This window comes from Haliotis rufescens, unplaced genomic scaffold, assembly GCF_023055435.1.
Source record: "Haliotis rufescens isolate VD_foot unplaced genomic scaffold, xgHalRufe1.0.p SCAF_16, whole genome shotgun sequence".
Classification (NCBI taxonomy): domain Eukaryota; kingdom Metazoa; phylum Mollusca; class Gastropoda; order Lepetellida; family Haliotidae; genus Haliotis; species Haliotis rufescens.
In genome coordinates, this window is record NW_025963846.1 from 10,651,564 (window position 1) to 10,674,069 (window position 22,506).

At 40.1% G+C, this 22,506-nt stretch overlaps 2 long non-coding RNA genes across 2 annotated transcripts; one reads left to right on the forward strand and one right to left on the reverse strand.

The window, feature by feature from the left end:
• Positions 1 to 7,449: 7,449 nt before the first annotated feature.
• LOC124136981 lies at positions 7,450 to 9,681 on the forward strand. The gene is made up of 3 exons (XR_006861461.2): positions 7,450 to 7,684; positions 9,246 to 9,382; positions 9,577 to 9,681. It is a non-coding gene; the product is annotated as an uncharacterized LOC124136981 (long non-coding RNA).
• Positions 9,682 to 17,417: 7,736 nt separating this feature from the next.
• Positions 17,418 to 20,395, reverse strand: LOC124136988. The gene is made up of 3 exons (XR_006861462.1): positions 20,146 to 20,395; positions 17,648 to 17,778; positions 17,418 to 17,510 (listed from the first exon to the last, which is right to left on the reverse strand). It is a non-coding gene; the product is annotated as an uncharacterized LOC124136988 (long non-coding RNA).
• Between the last annotated feature and the right edge of the window lie 2,111 nt (positions 20,396 to 22,506).

Below are 22,506 nucleotides of genomic sequence, written 5' to 3' on the forward strand. Positions count from 1 at the left end.
CCCAGTGAGTAATTAAGAAGTTGTGAAAACTCATAACCAAGAAAATCGCACATCATGTTGACAAACGATGTGTCATGTTTTGTATATACCTTTAAATGTACCGCCTCGGTTGTCTAGAGGTAGAGCGTCCGCCCAGAGAGCGAAAGGTCCGGGGTTCGATCCCCGGCTGCGTCATACCAAAAGACGTTAAACGATGGCACTTTTTGTTACCCTGCCTGTTGCTCGTCATTAAGGGGACTGGTCGGCTCGCCTCTGAGTCAGTGTTCTGTGTCTGAGTGCAATACTCTTAGACGCGACGTTAAACCCAATTTCACCTCGACTCACCTCCTTTGAATGTCTACCATAACCATTTCTGTTTACAAATCACTTGTCTAAAGCAGTGGGATATATGAGACTAATAAGTTCAATTGACTACAGTACCAGATATTCCCCATCAACGAAGAAGGCCCTCTAAATTGATATGTTTTCATTTAGAAACGTTAAAGGTCGCTTGGCAAATGTATGTCACGTTGAAAGCACAGAAGTTACAGAAACCATCAGCTGTAATGTTTTTCCTCAAATACGATACTGTCCTTTGGAAATATATCTAGCAGTACTTCTTGTTAATTCCACCGTGTGACAATATGCAACACTAATTTATAGACACATTCATTATACTACGCAACTTATAGATGTTTGTCCACCATACAGTGATAAACAGAACACAACATAATTAACATTCATGTGCATCATCCACCACCATTTACATGTTCTGAATACTAGGGGCCTATCAATTGAGTCATTTAATACTTTTGAAAAACTATTTATTTTTATACTAAACAATGTGACAGACAAAATACTGCCCTGTGGAACCCCCTGATCCTGATTATAATGATCAGACAGGGTTGAACCAACACGAACATGAAATTGTCTGTCTTAAAAACTGTGATACAAATTGAGGCAAGAGGCCTCTTAAACCAAAGACCTGTAAATCTTCTAAAATACCATGCTTCCAAGTGGTATCATAAGCTTTTTCAAGATAAAAAAAGATAGATACAGCATGTTGTTTATTGACAAAAACATTTTTAATAAATGATTCTAAACTAACCAAATGGTCAATTGTACTTCGGTTTTTACGGAAACCGCATTGGATATTACTAATCAGATTATTGGTTTCTAAAAACAAAACTAATCGATTATTTACCCTGCGCTCCATGGTTTTACAAACACAGCTAGTTAACAAAATAGGTTCTATAATTTGATGGATCTGTATGATCCCTGCCAGGCTTTGGTATGTGTATAATTATGGCATTTCGCCACGAATGAGGAAAATGTCCTGTTGTCCAAATATCATCCAAAAGATTTAGTAGTGTTGTTAGGCAAGATTCAGGCAAGTGTTTTAAGAGCTGATAATGAATATCATCAGCACCAGTTGCAGTATCATGAGCTTGTACTAAAGCAGCGTGTAGTTCATGTAGTGAAACAACTTCATTATAGTCTTCGCCATTGTCAGAATTAAAATTAACTTTTTTCCTCTCTTGTTGTTGTTTATACTTTCGCACAATTTGTTTGCAATGTCTGATTTTTAGGTCAATAAGTTATTGTCATCTTTGAGCTGATGAATACTAGTTTTAGAACCTTTGCCTTTGATTCTTTGGATCATGTTCCATACCTTTGACATAGGCGTGCGTGAATTTATTTTAGTCACATAATCCTTCCAATACTGACGTTTATTGTCTTTAAAGGTTCGTCGAGCCTTGGCAGAATTGATTTTCACATTGTTTAAATTATGAACGGTAGGATGGCGTTCGAAAGTATACTGAACCAAATTAAAAACTTCACAATCCTAAAATTTTGACCAGTTATCATTGTGGGCCCTTACTGTGTATTTGAACAGTAATGGCCACGTATTGTCTTCAGATAACACCCGTTTTTGTGCAGGTGAATCGATCAAAATAATGTGCACAGCTCTATAGTGGCAAAAGTGGTTTTTCACGTGCAACTGGTCACGTGGCCATAATACCTCACGTGTTTTCAGCCATACTTGTTAGCAGTTATTAAGAAAAAAGAAAAATACAAGAAAACAAAAGTCTTTACGGCCATTTGTCATGCCATGCCTTTCAAATGTGCAACGTGAACGTGCCATCGGCATGTTGCAGACGGGAACGTCCGTAGCTGAAGTCGCAAGGACGATGGGTTGTAGTCGACGGACTGTTTATGATTTACAGACGCGTCTACAGCAAACGGGTACCACCGCTGATTGCCCTCGTCGACCACTTGTGACGTCACATGCAGAGGATCGTCAGACTGTCTTACGTCACCTCCGTAACCGATTTTTGACGGCTACATCATCCAGAAATGAACTGTTTAGGGGTGGACTGCGTGCGCAAACTGTTCGAAACCGTCTGAGAACTGCTCACCTTCAAGCACGACGGCCAAACTGCGGGCCGATTCTGACTCAATTACACAGACGTCAATGTCAATTGTTGGCACAGCGACACTTACGATGGACTCAGAGGAATTGGAATCAAGTCGTCTTCAGTGATGAATCCCGATTTAATCTTCGATTTGCTGATGGTAGGGCGAGAATGTGGAGGCGCCGTCATGACTGAGTGAGTGAGTGAGGTTGGTTTTTACGCCGCTTTTAGCAATATTCCAGCAATATCACGGCGGGGGACACCAGAAATGGGCTTCACACATTGTACCCATGTCGGGAATCGAACCCGGGTCTTTGGCGTGACGAGCGAACGCTTTAACCACTAGGCTGCCCGACCGCCCAGCGCCGTCATGAACGTTACGCACAGTGTTGTGTACAGGAAGTTGACAGATTTCGAGGCGGAAGTGTCATGGTGTGGGGTGCTTTCTGTGGCAATGCATGTTCAAGGCTTCTTGTCATCCGTGGCAAGCTCAACGCTGCTGCTTATCGCGACCAGGTACTGGCACCAGAACTTCTGCCTTTAATGGCAGCCCATGGACCCGGTCATGGACTGGCCGTCAAGGTCTCCCGACCTCAATCCCATCGAACACGTCTGGGATGCTCTTGGCAGAAGTCTGCGCACTCTCCAGAACCAACCACAGAATTTGCAAGATCTTGGCATCATTTTGCAGCAACGATGGCGTCGTCTTCCCAATCATGTGTTCACAAGCATCACAAGGTCCATGCGGAGGCGTTGTGTGGCAGTTGTCAACGCACATGGTGGCCATACACGCTACTGAACTTTATAGCCATCAGATTCTCGTACGTGGGACTTATGATTTAAACTGTTGATGTTACCGAATACCGTAGGTGCTTTGGAACAAATTATGGTTACCACCGTTAATTGAAATCCTTCTTTGGACATTAATGATAAAAATGAAGTTTTTAATTTGACTCAGTATATTTCTCTGCCTTCTTCCTACGCTTCCTAGCTTGTTTGCATTCGTCATTAAACCATGGTTTTCGAATATGTGGGTTCACAGAGGACCTAGGAATAGTTTCATCAGCTATGAATTGGGTCATGAACATCTATAAAAAGGTTTGGTTTCAATTTGTCAGCACATATGGTTTGATATAATGGCCAATTTGCCTTGGGAAAATTCCATCGTGTTGAAGGTGGAGCATCAGTGGGATTTACAGCTGTAATTACAGTCGGAAAATGATCACTTCCACAAAGGTCATCGTGGAATGACCATTCAAATTCAGTATATATGTTAGAATCAGTGATCGACAGATCTAATGCAGAATACGTATCACCTGGTGGTGAGAAAGAATGATAAGAATTGTACTGACGCAATTCAAATTTATCAGTTGGTTTAAGATGTTTTTTGGACATTTCGACCGGAACTTCAACATCAGCAGCTGCTTGAGAGAGAGAGAGAGAGAGAGAGAGAGAGAGAGAGAGAGAGAGAGAGAGAGAGAGAGAGAGAGAGAGAGAGAGAGAGAGAGTTGCATCAGTATATTAACCATGTGATAACGACGCAACAACAGTAATGGGTTTCACACACTACGAAGTAAAATAAGGAGAAGAAAAAGTTTATTCGGCGCCTTCGGAATAGGCACAACACCTTCTCATTAGAACGACGTCTGCCGCAAGAATCCGTCGGATGCGAACTCGCGACCGGATTGTTAGCCCGACAGCTAACCGACTGTGAGGTACGTAATAAATATTTAATTAAAGTTATGCCTAAGCAATGAAGGAAAAGGGTCGCCTAGGTTACGGACACTTAAGCAAGTGCGTGTTTAAGGTTGCATGGGCTTGTGTTAATGCATACTAATGCCACTTTTATAGTAGTAGACCACAGAGATACCAAGGCGTGGTTTTAACATTGATATCCAACTCCGGGTCTACCAGTGCTTGTTTTATCCCTTAATGCCTAGAACCTGGCAGGGTGACAAGAACTACAATCTTTTGACGTATTTTGGTATGATGCGTCAAGGGGATTGAACCACCGACCTATCGCTCTCCGGGCAGACACTCTCACCACTAAACCGCGGAGGCAGTCAAGTCTTGAGGAGACATTCCATTGAGCCACGATGAAATGTAATTACCCAAGTCGCCGAGCCTAACCAACTTTATCGGCTTTCATGACAAGCATAGGATATTGGGGACTTATTCTTCCGAGTAATCCCCACAGTTTCACATGATCAATCAAACATTGCACATATGTTGTATGTATTGAACTAACTTCTCCCGTTCACTCTTTAACAGCACAAACTACAAACACAACTTCAGAAAAATGTTGTCAACACCGTTATACGAATATTGAATTCATTGAACACACACACACACACACACACACACACACACACACACACACACACACACACACACACACACACACACACTATATATATATATATATATATATATATATATATATATGTTACATGAGAGAGAGAGAGAGAGAGAGAGAGAGAGAGAGAGAGAGCGAGAGAGAGAGAGAGAGAGAGTTGCATCAGTATATTAACCATATCTTAACGACGCAACAACAATAATGGGTTTCAAACACTACGAAGTAAAATAAGGAGAAGAAAAAGTTTATTCGGCGCCTTCGGAATAGGCACGACACCTTCTCATTAGAACGACGTCTGCCGCAAGAATCCGTCGGATGCGAACTCGCGACCGGATTGTTAGCCCGACAGCTAACCGACTGTGAGGTACGTAATAAATATTTAATTAAAGTTATGCCTAAGCAATGAAGGAAAAGGGTCGCCAAGGTTACGGACACTTAAAAAGGTTACATGGTAGGCATGACATCTTGTGATGCCCGTTGGCTCACTTTTCCCATTCCATATTCGATACCTTTTGGTGAGGAATGAGGCGTTAGACGCCGAATACACGAGTATCGTGAATCAATGACGTGGTATGTAATAATTCGTTGGGCGACTTTGACATAACAGTGACGGGGGGAACAACACGAAGGATGATGTGGATCACAGTAAGGAACGAGGACGGTATAGGCATGGCTAGTGGCGCCACAAGGGTGAGTCGGCTTTTGAATCATTACTGAACAAATGTAGCGAGTGAAACTAAAGGGGCCTTAAGTACCAGACAGTTTCAAATAGCCAAAATATTCGACTCTAAACTATTTCATCCTGCTCTCACGGCGTGTGTGTGTGTGTGGAGAATACCAACAAACAACATGTGACCAATAAATAGGTCGGTTATAAGGAGAGTATCTGATCAAAACCAATCTTAATAAATTCAGATCTTAGTTCTCGCTATCGCTAAACAAAGATCTGAGGACATCCCATTACGGGTCATGTCAGAACGACCTTTCTTCCAAGCAATCAAAGCGTCGCTTACCAGATCATGAAAGTGACAGTCGGAATGTGTTTTATAATCATGCAACCTCGAAAATGTTATCACGGTGTATTCCGAACGACAGTTACGGCCCGTACGACTGATTCCGTCTGAATTATCGTCTATCTCTCGCTTCCGTAGGATAAACATTTGAACGGAGGAGGCATTGCACAGTACGTGGGAAGCACTGCCATCTAATCGCAACTATATATTAGACATTCCGGAATGTTCGTTTGTTCAGTTTTCAAAATTTTAATCGAGAACTGTGTCAACATATATTTCCAGCGTAGTCTGAAATGGAAGTCGCAAGGTTGAAACGAGTACCGTAAAGCCCGAGAAAGCTGCTTTGTTATTGGCTGATGTTGACTTCTTCTTAGGAATTTCAGTGGTCGGTCAAAGTTCGCGAAAGATCGTTCTGACGTGACCCGTAATGGGATGTACTCAGATCTTTGTTTAGCGGCAGCAGATCTGATTTTGCGGAGATTGGATCAAAACTGAAACGTCACAAAATCACTAAAACAAATTCATTGTCCCAAACAACACTCTCGCGCATGTGATCCATGTGGTGTACGATCACAGCCTGGCATCATCGTCTGATGCGCCCAATAAGTGTCTGGGTGGATGCCAAGGGAAGATTGTACCACTCTTTAGTAAGAGTATTACCGAGTCTTGTGACCGGACTGGCCACTCCATGCAGACAATGGTCTCCTGCCATAGGCATCAACGACCCTGGCACGATGAGGTCGTCCCTTGTCGTCCATAAAGGTGAAGTCCGGTCCGATTGCACCAGCATACGGTCTCATGTACACATCCAGAGTTTCATCCCTAAGACGTACACCTGTCATCGTGCCCCGCTATACTTCCATCCCAAATCATGATTGAACCCCCTCCACAGCGGTTATTTTTGGCTACGTTGGAATCCTGAAATCTTGTCTACAGCACACTAGGGCACGACGACCCGTGAAGTGTAGACAGTATCTTTGATTCATCAGTGATAAGTACTGGAGCGCGGTCCTGGTCTGTCTAAAAGTGCCAGTCTGCGATGACGGGTCAGTCGGATGCAAATACAACGATACATAGTGCATACCAGGATATTTCAAACATCATTTATTGGATCAAAACTTAGTCCTTAGCAAACTTTGAGTAGTTTATTTTACAACAATCAACATTGGAAAAGAATCTGTTCTTTTTTACTATGCCTGGCCAATATGTTCTAGTAATATTGTGAGGTTTTGGACATACTGCCAATTCAAAACGACCAACACCCGAGACATATGCACACATCTTAAGTTTAAAATCAGAGATAATAGTGGTGCATTGTTAATGACCAGATTTGAAGCAACAACTTTGTGTTAGATAGTACACAGGCACTATATAATACCCAACGATTTTCCGTCACATGCATATGTCCACGTGAATTGCAATCACACAGCTGCTCATGTCATTGTGAGGAAGTATGAGTTTTGTCACGCTAAAATGTTTATGCATACGTGGATATTGACTGAGAAGGTGTTTTAACAGAGGGAAATGTGTTTGAATGTATGGGCGTGGTTTACGTACCACCTGCAATAACTGTATTGCATACATTGATTGTGTGGTGGACATAGCCTCGCCTAGACACCTCCCCGACCCCACCCATCCCACTGTGTCTATACCGAAAGCAGTATATAAGTAATGTTTAGAACTAAAAAGTTTCGTCAGTAGAATAAGAAACAGATAGATATGAGATATATCCTCTTGGTTGTGGTTGTCCTTGTGGTGCTTGTAGACCAGGGGAATGGTCTCTCCTGTATTCCATGTGCCCAAACGAAATGTGCGGCGCCCAGGGGATGCAGAAGAAAGAACTACGTAAAAGACCTCTGCAATTGCTGTGATGTATGTCCCACTAAATTCGGGCAACCTTGCTCTGGACTGAAACCAAAGTAAGTTCTTTACATAAGATTTACAGAGATACAGGAATAATTATTTGGTAAAGAATGATAATTATCAGCTCTTTCCATAGCTTTTCTTACCAATGTTTGGATCACCATTTTAGGTAAGTGGCGTTAGTATTTTATAGTATATTGTTGAAATACGAAGGTGACTGAAACCAATGTACGTTCTTCACCTCGAATAGATAAACACGCGGTTCTCCGAACGACAGTTACGGTCCGTACGAATGATTCCGTAAAAATCATCGCCTATGTCTCGCTTCAGTGGGATAAACATTCCAAACGAACGAGACTTTCCTATGCCCGTGAAAAGTGCTTCCTTACAAACTTGGCCATCTCTTAGACAGTCAAGAATTTGCTTGGTTGGTTAGTTTAAAATTTTGAATCGAGAACGAGGTCAAAATATTTTTCAGAGCGTTGACTGGAATGGAAGTTGCCAGTTTGAAATTAATGCCGTTAAGCTCGAGAAATCTGATTTTATGATTGGCTAATGTCGGCTTCTTGTTGGTCCTTTTATTGGTTGTCAAAGTTCTCCAAAGGTCTTTCAGACGTGGCCTGTAATGTGATGTCCTCAGATATTTGTGTAGAAGTAGCGAGCTCTGAGATCTGACTTTAATCAGTTGTGAAATGACGGACTTCCTTATAGGTAATATATTTGTGAAATGTGGCAATATGACACGTCGGCAAGAAGAAGGCATTTCCATGGACACAAGTTGTGCTTCCCTCCTTGCTGATCTGTTTCTTTAGGCACACGAGTAAGAATGTACGTTCGGATTGGCAAAATCACCCTCTTGTTACACGACCTCAGTACATGGATGACAATGCCAGACCTCATGACATGAGGGCCAATGCAATATCGACTTTACACTGGCCAGCAATGAGCCCAGGTTTGAACTCCCTTGAACATGTTTGGGATATTCTGGGGCGGCGCATACAGGCACGTGATCCTCCTGTACATGGTTTACGCCAATTGGAAGCAGCATTGCATCAGGAGTGGTTGTTGTTGACCCATCAACAGATCCATCGTCTGACCAGAGGCCTGAGACGTAGGGTGGAATGCTTCATCCGGGCACGTGGCGGTTATACCCGCTGCTGATATGTTTCACGTGTCATGTCAAATAGAGACTTAAAGGAACATTTTCACATGAAGCAGCAAACGTAACTCGTTTAATTAATACTGCAGCGCCATACTTTTTGAGGTACCTGTGTTACCATGATGTTTTTGTCAGTAAATTTCAATCACAACTCACCAATATCTTCTTTATTTGTTGTCAAATGTTTGTGATATCCGATGACATTGGTATTGCCCAGCTCCTCTGGTCAGTCATCCCATGCCATGATTTCTGCCATTAGTCATGGTTCAGAAATAGGGGTGTGCGTAACATTTTTCTTTGTGTTTATAACTTCAAATATGATTTCACTTTCAAACCTTGTTTACACGTGAGAACTTATATTTTAAGCGATAGTATATACCTTTTTGCAGCTTTCGTGTTTGTCATGTAAGCGGTGATTTAAGTAAACAATTTATCATGATAATGTCCTTTATAAACAGATGCACAAAGGACTTGTGGTGTATCAAGATAGATGGGGATTCCGCCGAGGCCAAGAAGAACTTAGTCTGGAGTGATCGATTCGAGGGCGTGTGTGGAAGAATTAAAATCGAAAGAAAGGAAGGACCTAAATCTTAGAGTAAGTCCTGAAAGCCACAAAGCATTCGACAAACTACACGTATTTCCAACCACAAGTTTGTTTCATTCTGCATACATTTCTCAAATGTGTATAAAGAGATCATTTTAAGACCCCTCTGCTGAAGCTGTGTCAAAGTAAGGAAAGATATATCTATTTATATATATCATATAAAACATATTTTGCATTGTTTTCAGGTTGTATCCAGTTGTTGGCCAACATGAAGGGTTTACCTCGCTTGTAAACAACACACTACAAATTAAATGTTGAGCAAAACTATTCAGTAAACTATTTCAAAATCTCTCAAGAGTTCCTTTGTCTTTCTTGCTTGTGTTGAATGTCTGACGAAATATGGCCCAGTCGTCTAAGGCGCCGCGATTCGCTGTGCAGAGTTGCGTCCCTCAGGCTCGCCAGAAACCTATGATTGTGGGTTCGAATCCCGGTTCGCCCCGATTATGTTTCAAGGTTTGTCAGCACCATACCCTTGCTCGTGGGTTTCACCGAAGTGGTAACCGTCTGAGAACTGCATCACATTAAGCTGACACGCCGTGAAATGACTGGAATACTGTTAAAACGGCGTTAAACCAATCTCATTCACTCACTCACTCTGACGAAATATGGATTCCATATGACAATACATGGTGGAAAGAAATGGTATGAATTGATCACTGAAGTCAGTGAGGACACCAGGTGTTCGGGAAAAGGGTAAGAATGTCATGCTCTCTCTATAGTATCCGCCACGCAAAGTCCCAGTGAGTAATTAAGAAGTTGTGAAAACTCATAACCAAGATAATCGCTCATCAAGTTGACAAACGATGTGTCATATTTTGTATATACCTTTAAATGTACCGCCTCCGTGGTCTAGAGATAGAGCGTCCGCCCGGAGAGCGAAAGGTCCGGGGTTCGATCCCCGGCCGCGTCACATCCAAAGACGTTAAACGATGGTACTTTTTGTTACCCTGCCTGTTGCTCGTCATTAAGAGGACTGGTCGGCTCGGCTCGGAATCAGTATTCTTTGTGTGAGTGGGGTATTCATGTTAAACAGTGGCATGGTATCTCAGTGTGCTAGCTCTATAAATCAGCATCAGTCCGGACAAGCAGCCACACACACACGTGCATACACGTCGCTATATAAGTGCAATGATCTTGGACGCGACGTTCAAACCAATTTCACCTCACCTCACCTCCTTTGAATGTCTACCATAACCATATCTGTTTACAAATCACTTGCCTAAAGCAGTGGGATATATGAAACGAAGAAGGCCCTCCAGATTGATCTGTTTTCATTAAAAACGTTAAAGGTCGCTTGGGAAATGTATGCCACGTTTAAAGCACAGAAGTTACAGAAACCATCAGCTGTAGTGTTTTTCCCAAAAAACGATACTGTCCTTTGGAAATATATCTAGCAGTACTTCTTGTTAATCCCACCGTGTGACAATATGCAACACTAATTTATAGACACATTCTTTATACTACGCAACTTATCGATGTTTGTCCACCATACAGTGATAAACAGAACACAACATAATTAACATGCATGTACATCATCCACCACAATTTACATGTTCTGAATACCAAGGGCCTATGGCATTTCAGTAAAAGGAATTATACGACTGATATAAGTGTTGGGTCAATTGCAAATCTGCTGGTGATGTCCATGACATGGCGAATCTTGTCAGTTTAATTGTCTGTACAGTAAACTACATTTATGACGAACACGCTTATAACGAAGTGACGGATATAACACATTCCTGTGTTTGGTCCCGGCCATTTGCGAAAACCTGAAGTTGAAACGCTTATAACAAACAAAATAATGGGTGCCTTCGAGTTCGTTATAACCGCAGTTTACTGTATTTGGGAAATCACCCTGGTATCTCTGCCACATGAAAGAAAAGCGTCAGTAACACAAATAGATGAGATAAGAAACAAAGTAACTTACACCGTTCACTTACAATTATTCACTCATGGCACCAGATTGAAATGGATTAACTGTTTTTGGAGTTTTTGACAGTCTCTGCGAACGCGTCATCGATTGCTGCGTCATAAAAGGCGATGGGTTTGGAGGAGCAAGAAGCAACTAGTCTTGCTTGGTTGGTACATTCGGTAGGTATGACTTGAACTGCGCACGGGCAGAGAAACCAATAAGGACTATGTTATCCTTGCTGTCATATTTGTCCTTTCAAAGCATGAAGTTTTAATAATAAAATGCCTGTACGCATGCTACTCATGATGTATCGACGGCCTTCCAGAATAATATATAAGCGTTACTCAAGCTATCAGATCCTAGTCCATAACATAAGAAGCCTGAAACATCATTATTTTTATCAAATCGGGCCAGACACAATTTTTCAAAACTACTACTAATGATCATATTAAGGTGTGTGTAGTTTCATGCCGTACTCACCACTATATTGCGGCGGTGTGTAAATGATCGAGTCTGGACCAGGCAATCCAGTCATTGACATAATGACCATCGATCTACGCGATTGGGATTCGTTGGCATGAATCAACCAAGTCAGCGAACCTTAACATCAGATTTCGTTAGTCGCCTCTTACGACAGGCATGGGTTGCTGAGGACCAAATCTAACCTGTCTCTTCACGTGGTAATATCCTTAATAATAATAATAATAATAATAATAATAATAGTAATAATAATAATCCTTTAATTATCCTTTACATGGATGACCTTGAACTTGGTGAATAGGCCCATTTACAGCATCAGACGTATCAAGGACAACAAACCTGATCTTGTCCTTTTTGATAAATCCAATGAAATCATTTATATCATTGAATTTTCTGTCCCCTTTGACACTAATATGATTGACAAGATTGAGGAAAAACATGACCTCGCTTTCGAAATGTCACGCTTGAATCCCAAGTACCAAGTTGTCCGACTCCCCATTGTTCTCGGTGTCTTAGGTTTGGTACCTCCCAATCTGTTGACTGACATTGGGAGAGTACCCGAGTTTGCTACCAGGATGGGTAATGCAGAAGGCTGCAGTGTTGGGGAGTCTTCACATTCTCCGAAAAGTGAAATTCGCTGTCTGGGCTGCGTGTAGAGGGGGCAAGGGCCCTGATCTGATGATGAGCCTAACCAGCCTGACTGTGCCAGGATCACCGAAAACCCTCTTTGCTCGACTCATTATCTCATTGATAACATCTATGTTAATGTAGGGGTAAGACATTTAGATAAAAAGTTGGCATCCCCAAATATTCTATTTTACTGACGTGTCACTTTAGATATTTTCTTGGGCACTCCGGGGATAAGTGTGAGTGTAATTAAAGTCACGTGGGCAATACTTCAGCCATAATGTGACTTCAACAAGTTGTACAATATTTATAAAAAACTGTCTTGCAATATATCACAGACTGACTTTAAACTAGTTGTAGGACATGACAAATATCTGATTATTGGGGAACGACACGGTATAAAAAAGGGCCTATAGATCCCCAGAAACAAGGTTAAGGTCACCAACAGGATTTGCACCATGGCCCAAGTTACTGGCGATTGTTGCAAGTTTAACCAGAACAAATATTCTGGAGTTTAAATAGAGGTAGATATAAATATACTTTGAAAGAGGTGGTCTTACATTCCCTGTCAGGGGGACAATAAATTTACGCTACTTTAAACCCCGTCGAGCTGAGGGCAAAGCCACGAACAATCTCAGTTAATAATCATGCACTACCGAATTACATTACATAACCTGTTACATCAAAATTTGAGAATTAGTTCTACATCTTTTAAGAAGTTAATAATTAAACGTGAATTAACATTGCTTAAAAGGTCCTTAACTGTTTTGACACTGAAATATTGATATATTGATCCCTTGTAATGGAGAAACGATCAAACTCCTAACCAGTTAGGTCACCGCAATTAAGTCTCATTCTACAGTGTATGATTTGTTATTTTCTAGTTCCATAACATTGAAATAAAGGATGCACATTGCTAGTAATATATTTGTGTAATTCTTTTTAAATTGTGTTTAAGATTCAGTACTTCTGAAAGTGTCGTCCAACATATTCCAATTATGCAACGACTATATGTCTAATATGTTTCCATGCACATACGCAAATAGTGTTTTCCGGGTACTTGAAGTATGTTGGATGATCATGTTCCATACGTGGCAGAAATGTTAAAAGAAAATAAACTGGATAAATACTTGGGCGTTTTATTATGGAACATTTTGTGAAATACACCCATTTTGTGGTTTTGCCGGTGATCAATTTGTGCAATAGAACTCGTTTCATTATATATTTTACTATGATTCACTCCTCTAACAGAACCACATATGGTTCTTAAGGCATCTAATTGCATTTTTCTGATAGCAGTTCTTGGACATTAGTACAAATATTCCAGATGTAGTCACAGAAATAGAATATTAGTAACATACAAGAGTAATACCAAGTCTCTATGCTGTTTGTATTCAAACGATATCCTAAACTTCTTTAGCAATTGACCATTTGGCTTACTTTGGTCATAATTTCATAAATACTTGTATACAACTGCCACTGACCGTCACTTTGCAAAGTAAGTCCAAGGTGTTTATAAGAATCGGTAGTTTAGTGCCATCCATAAACAGATCGGATATAGGGGTTATGGATTTCTTCCTGCTAAATAAGATTGATTCTTCTATGTTAGGACTAAACTACACTTTCCAAACTAAAGCCCATTGTGATATCATTTCTATATCTAAACACATACTTAACAAAGAAGCATCATCAGCAAATAATTAGATATTACATTGTATATCTTCAACTATATCATTCATAAAAATTAAAAATCAAAATGGCCCAAACACTGAACCTTGGGGAACGCCTGTAAGTACAGATTCAGCATTGTATGTATAGACATAATTAACTACAGTATATTGCTTTCTGTTGGCTAGATAACTTTCAAATCAATCTGAGAGTGGTCCTCATATTCTATTTACATAAAACTTATGTAAAGATACCCTTATGCCAGATTCTATATAAGGCTTGCTAATACCGCAAAATACAGCTCTAATCTCCTTACCATTATCCAATGATTTTGCAATAAAATCTTATAAGTGAGTTAACAGGTACACAGTAGAACCCGTGAAGATCCAGGGTAGAATAGGTCTTCAGCAACCCACACTTGCTGTAAAAAACGACTCTGCTTGTCGTAAGAGGCGACTAACGGGATCGGGTGGTCAGGCTCGCTGACTTGGTTGGTGCATGTCTTTGATCACAATTGCGTGGATCGATGCTCATGATGTCAATCACTGGATTGTCTAGTCCAGACTCGATTATTTAGACCACCGTCATATAGCTGGAATAATGCTGAGTGTGGCGTTAAACAACAAACAAACACAGTAGAATCTCCCAACTTAAATCCTGATTGTAATGATGATATTAAGCCATTATCGAGACAAAAAATTGAAAACATGTATATCAACACATTTTACAATACCCTGGACAAGCAGCTCGTAAGGGCAACTGGTCAATAACTTGAGCAATCATGAACATCGTTTTTCGTATGTATTGGAACGATAGAAGAACATTTCCATATTTCAGGAAATTTCGAATGCAAAAGTGAATCGTCAAATAGATTACATAATAGTTTGGATAATTTCGTAGCTAAGAACTTTAAAATACGATTATAAATATCATCCGGTCCTGTTGCTTTGGAAATATCCAGGGACAATAATATATCTCTTACTTCGGATTCTTCTGGTTGTTTAACTTGAAGACAATGGTCAACCTTAATCAATTCATCGTTAACCGCTAGTTCATCACCAGAATTATCAACATTTGCCATGCCAACAAAATAGTTATTTGATACATTAGCTTTATCAATATCATCTCCATACACAATATCATTCTGCTCTACATCTGGGAAGCATGACTCTCTCTTTTTAGTTTGTTCCATATGGGTCTTTACAAAGCGCCACCATGTTTTTCAACCACACGATATTTTAATATTATCCTGATTTTCTGTACATGCCGATGTACGCCTCCTTATTTCACGTATAACAAGATTCCTGCTTCGTCTTTATTTTTCCACAAGTGGGTGATAAGTTACGACGTTTAGCCTTTCAATGAATACTAGTTGTCTCACGCATAAGTTTCCTAACGTGGCCGTTCGTCCATGGAGCATCATTTGGTCTTATTTGGTATATTAATTTAACATAGCTCTGCTATGGGATCTGCTATATTTGCAGCAGACGCATCGACTTCATCAGTATTCATTATACAATCCAAATCGGTAACTTACTATAATTATTTCACATTTCATCTTGCCATTCTAAGAGTGAACATGAGCCAGCATGTTCACTCTTAGAATGGCAAGATGAAATGCGAAATAATTTGTTACAGGAAAACAAATTGAATCTTCTGCTTAACATATTTTAAATATATGTATGTAGGAGTTTAGGCCGGCAGCTCACATGGTGGCATGCCTTTGACCTACCGGGATAATGAGAATGACATGATCTTTTAAAACTGTATATACCATATGTCATATTGTTCACCAAGACATCTAGTTTTTCTACGTCGCCACTTTCAGATACTAAGCCGCCAACATAGACTTAAAGCAGTAAAAAAAGACACATTTTGAATTCTAATTAAACATTGAACATTGTGTTCCAAGAATCCAAAGCAATTGGATATATACGCTGAATTTACGGAATATTTTGTAGAAAAACGCAGGTTCTTCGTATGTATGCGTAAGATGAACCGAGGACGATATTTGGAGTGAAACTAGAATTCAAGCACAATCAGTATATTCAGGTAGCACTGCGTAACTGATACAAATGAGTTATTTAATATAAGGACTTTTGGGGAGAATGATCTTTTGTGTGTCATAAATAGACATATTAGTGTAATGAAATGTAAATGTCATGTAATGTATTAATGTAAATATTTGTTTATCAATTTCTTATTGATTAATATTACTTAGGTGTCGTATCAGTACAGAAAACAACAACAAACTAGTACGTTTTAAGAACACGGCCACGTAAGGCTTGATACTGTTAATAGCTGTTACTGGCTACACCTTTCTAAATGTTACATTAGAACACACAAGAAAAGTTTTGACCGTTTCAATATTAATATATCTCCATGTTAGGCAGAGTATACGTCTGTATCTTTGTATTTGATAAATGGGGAACAAACACACGATAGTATACCTAAATATACCACTATCGCGCCACTTAAATCCACCCTTTGCCCGATCATGGGTGGGTGAATAGTGTTTTGTTATATCACATAATATTTCGCTAATAAAGAGCAAAGTCCAATAAATGTTCGAAGCGATACATTATAATTACCCCGGTCAGTGTATCAGTATTGCATTCTCAGCTCAGTGAATAATTAAAACTGCCTGTTGGGCGCCAAATAGTTTACAGTGACTTTACCTTCTAATCCCACCGGGTACCCATTCATTGCTGGTTGGCCCAGAGGCATATTTCGAGCAAAGGAAGCACAACATATGATACACGTGTTTCAGTGTGGAGCAGAAACGAAGGATTAGAATCTTACAGTTGCAAAGTTGCCGAACACGTTCACCCATCCAAGGACCAACGCCTGATTTGTGGCATGTGCACTGTGCACAGGACCACCTGTCACTACATACACAAACCACGGCAGCTTCTTGTGAAGTGAGTCAGGTCTTTAATTCTATTATAGGTCTCTATGTAGTATATAAATGAACAACTACAGGTTCCAGACCAATCACCGTAATACTACCTATTAGTCTTATTGACTCTCTTTCAAAGATTATGTCATTTTCTTAATACTCTGGTAGTATGACGCATACACAATCGAGAATGCTCTTTCCACGAAGTTTTCAAAGAGCTTCATATGACTCTTGCTGAAAGTTATTTGACCAGGGTGTCAGCACTCACGTCCCAAGTTAATACCTATATTTTCAGAAGTCCTACTGCATAAGACAACCAGCATTGAAGAATATCCCTTTTTAATTTCCGTCTAAGGAAAAAATATGAATTAAAAGGGAAGGTTTCGTATTTTTGGGTCCATCGGATACTGGTGACACAAGAAAAACACAATTCAAGACGGTTGGATTCAGTTATATTTTAATCTTATTTTAGTATAAATACAGTGTGTTGTTTACGTGGTGAGCTGAGATCTGGTCCAAGATCTTGATAGAACCTGGAAATAAATCAAATAGAGACATTAGGTTTTCATCTCAACATTCATTTGCACACCCATTTGAGAAAATAAAAGAGTAGTATGCACTTTGATGCAGTAAGACATTAATGTAGATGTAAAATGTTACACTAACTTACTGTATTAATCAGGTTTTCAGACTCTTATTCTTCCACACACACCCTGAAAGGTATCGGGTAAGACTACGTGTCTCTTGGCCTCCGCCATGGTATTATTCACTATGTTTATGCACCACCTGTTCCTTGCGCACCTGTTTCAAAGGAATTGATAAAAAAGATTAAATGACATTACCTTAATGGATTGTTTTATTAAAGGGCTTGCTAGATGTCAGACATGAAAGCCACAAGAAAGCTTAAAATATTGCTGAATATATACTACGGACAAAAAGTAAGGGAACTGATGAAATGATAATGAAGTGGTCATGACGATAAATTATTTCGAGCGTGAAGGTCATTATCTAAAGTGTTCACCATGCTGGACGATATGTGCACGCCATCTTCATGGCATTCTGTTGATTTACTTGAGGCCCACCAGTCAGTCTGCATAGGATATTGCCAAGGTGGACCATATTAGGTGCTGGGTATCTGGCATGCCCTCCGCCCAAGAACACACCTCAGATGCTCTATTTTGGGACATGTCAGTGGACTAAGCGGGCCAGTCTAGTGTATTTATGCCTTCTCGTCGGAGATAATCGGTAACGACCTGGGAACGATGTGCTCTAGCGTTGTCATCTTGCAGTTCCTGCCGATAATTCTAGCCAATGGTACAACGATGCAATATTTCGTCTTCATATATTGTTGGCCTGTTACATGTCCATTCACAACAACCAAATCACTGCCCCACACCATGACACTACCGCTCCCATACCGATCATGCTCGAGAATTCTTGCTGCTCGCCGCTTCGTTGCCAACAACGTTTTCTGTCATATGTGAATCAGTGGCAAAATTTTGATTCTTCTGTAAATAAGGTATAACGCAATTGGCGCACATCCCGTCCCTGGTGTTGCCTGACCCACCCAAATCTTTGACGCCTTGGGTAAGCTGTTAGGGTCACACCCTTCACAGCACGCCTTGCATTAAAGCGGGTTGCACAGAGTCGGTTTTGACTGCAGATATGGAAATTCGCCCTCCTCATATTGTACCGAATTCTCTGTAGGTAACAGGACAAAATTTGAATCATTGCGAAATGCTATTACTGTAATGTATTACTGTTGTCTGGGTCTCGTTTTTCAGGCCTGCCACGCCAGGGTCTCATGTAACCAAAGTTTGAAAAGTGAAACAATCGAACTGAACGAGAAATCGCTTCTTTGAGCACCTGTACACTGGATTGTCTGAAAAATATTTATCTGTCTGCATAATATGTTTCTTGATGGAATGTATGACAATAACATTATCGCTTATATTTCGCCCGCACGACAATAGCAGAAAGCCGAACATTTTCCTATTTGGACTGGTTTCTCAAATGAAACCATAGCTTGCAAATGACGATAATCATAATCATTCCCCTTTCCGATGTTTTGAAAAAGGAATTGAAAAATATTGCACCTTTGCAGTGCACAGAAGTTTCTCCGCAGTGGGAAAAGGCATTCACTGGTATTAAAAAGATTGTAAACGTATAACAATAGTATAAGAAAAAGAAAATAAACCTGTTTGAACAGTGCATGTGCAGTTTTCGATCATATGAAAAAAGGTTGCAATGTTTTCTTTGCAGCACAGCATATTGGTAGTTTAGTCATTGCAATACGATTAAGGACACACAGGCATTATAGCTTTAGCAGGCCTACTTCTTCTGATCTGATATCGTTCAATAATGGTTTAGTAGACAATTGCCTTCCACTGATTTACCCTGAACTAGATATATAGGAAAAAAGTGAAACTGCTTCATATATTTCATATTTAGGTCTATGAAAAAGGTTCAGAGTGTCAAAAACTCTCTACAAGACATGACAAGAAGGATGACTTCAACTTTCCAATAGTCAAGTATCCTTCAGTCCAGCAGCTCCAAACTTTGGTGTCTACATTTTACAACTTTTGAGATACAATTGAGTAAGTAAGTGAGTTTGGTTTTAAGCCGCTTTTAGCAATATTCCCGCAATATCACGGCGGGGGACACCAGACATAGGCTTCACACAATATACACATGTCAGGAATCGAACCCGGGTCTTCGGCGTGACGAGCAAACGCTTTAACCACAAGGCTACCCGACCGCCGCTGAGATACAATTAAGCATGCTCTTTCTACCAAGATTTCTAAGACCACCATGGAATTTTTTTATGAGGGTAACAACATTCAAGGCTCAGTAAAGCTTTCAAAACGTTTTATGGTACACACGTGGAGGACATTTCAAAATTTGACGCATCAGCGACAAAAATGATATCCAATACAATTCCCTAATTCAACTTGTACAATATATTCCCATGTTTTTTTTTCATGTGAAAATTTCCTTGCCTTTGCATGTGACGGGTGCAACCGGAGGCGCAGGATACGCTCATGTCTCCCGAACACCGAATCATTGTTTGATTGTGATTCATAAACACACGCTCATGATATAGTCTAACAGAAGGACAGAAAGGTACCTATTCTATAACGTTTAATGGATCATATGTGAAGGACTTACTTTGGTGTCATTGCAGAACAAGGTCGCCTGAATCTAGTTCCACAAACATCACAGCATCCACAGGTGTCTTTTACGAAGTTTCTTTTTCTGCATTCCGTACGCTTAGGCCTCACACATGTGGTTTCGGAACATGGGGGACAGTTACCATTGGCCTGGTCTACCAGCACCACAAGGACAACCACAACCAAGAGGATATATCTCATAGCTGTTTAGTATTCTAGGGATAAAAAAACGTCTTATTTCCGAAAACAGACGAAACTTTAGAGGTATCAATGCCTTATATACTCTTTTCGATAGGGTCGTGGAGGGTCGTCATTGGACTTTACGTTTGAACATCACTGATAGGCTAGGCTATTTCCTCCACCCAATCAATGTAGAAAGTATAGTTCTTGCAGGTGGTACGTTAACCACGCCCAGACAAATCCCGCTCTGATTAATCTTCTCAACATCTTCTGTGTCAATATTTTCACCTGGAAAAAAGATAAGCACCCCCAGATGTTTTTCAGTGAAACAAGTACTAGAATGAAATCACTGACAAAATGAGCTCGGAAAAACGACTGTGATCTGACAAAACAACCCTCTGAGAATATGAAACCACCACCATTGTTATCTGATGTTACATTTTAATCACCATATTGTCGTTCAACCACCTCCGATGTTTTCACCCTGAAGCAATATCCCTTTCAAGTATGGGGGTGCAGATATTTTACTATTTCAGGTAACTGATTATTATCTGGCCTTGATGTTTTCATATTCACTAAACTTGGTGACCATAGAAGTATTTACCTTCTGTATTCAGAATTTGTGCAAAATAAAAACAAATGTCAGTTGAAGTTCACTGAGAAAACAATAATTATGTGAAATGCTGGACATACTCATCCATATCTCTGTAGAATTTGGTGATAAGGCGTTTCAGGAAAAAGTAGTCATCCCCATTGGAACAAATTGTGCTCCCCCTCTGGCTAGTCTGTTTCTTTATGCATACAAATGCCAATTTCTGCTCGGATTGCCAAAATCAAAACAAGTCAATTTGGCCAAAATGTTTAACTAACGTTGCAGGTATATCGATGATCTGATATTGTTTAATAAAGGCGAAATGGCTAATTCCCTTCCACAGTTTTACATACCGGAACCAGAAATACATGAGACCAATGAAAGCGTCTTATCTGTTTAATATCTAGATCTATGTATAAAGATTCACAGTGGCACTACACTCTCCACAGGACTGTATTACAAGTCCCCTACACTTTATTTTCGAGCAATATTCCAGCAGCTCCAGCCTTTGGCGTTTACAAAAATAATCGAGCATGCTCTTTCTACAACGATTTCAATTATCGCCCAACGACTCTTGCTCAAAAGCTTTTTGATCAGGGCTAAAACGTTCGTGACTTAAGTAAAGCTTACAAAATGTTTAATGGTTGACATGTGGAGGACTTTTCTAAAATTGTACGCATCAGTGACAAATATGATGTCCGATGCAATTCCCTAGTTGGACTGCAGTTTGGTAATAATATGTTCCCGTGTATTTTCAGGCGAAATTGCCCTTGAATGTATTTGTGACATGAACCAGGATACGCTTACATTTTAAGCTAACACCGGGTAGCATCACTGTATAGTCAGAATCGTACAATGGACGCTAGGCGTTGTTACTTATTTATGTGTATATCTGTGTACAAAGCTATCAGTACGTTAATACTAAATTAGTATGTCATCAAAGGGTATATAGTTAATCACACTGCATAAAACGGGGAATCGAACCCGGGTCTTCGGCGTGACGGGCGAACGCATTAACCAGAAAGCTTCCCTACTGCCTAAACATTGTAAGATAAAAATAACATTTTTTTAAATTTGGAAACATTTTCAGTGATCCAGTCCTACAATTTTGCCTTTTCCGCAAAAAGGAATCTGTTCTACAAAAGCAGTCGTAGTGTAGACGATCGTGACTCTCATACTTTAACATAGGCCTACGACTGTTTCGGAGCTTTGTTTTTCTCTGGCGTTGACGTCTTATAGGTACACCACTATATAATATATTTCAGATAAATGTGTCAACATTAGTCGTTAGATATATAATTGAGTGAGTGAGGTTTTACGCCTCTTTTAGCAGTATTCAAGCAATATCACGGCGGGGCACACAGAAATGGGCTTCACACATTGTTCCCATGTAACTTATATGTAAACTAGCTCATCAGCTGTAAGATCAGTTTTGGGGTGTACCAAAACGAATCAGTCATACATGCACCTTCATTAACAGAACGAAACAGTATTCAAGGTGCAGTTTACAAACTAATTTATTTTAATAAGATGAATATAAAATACAAAAGAAGAAAACCTATCTATAAGTGCAACAAAACATCTCGA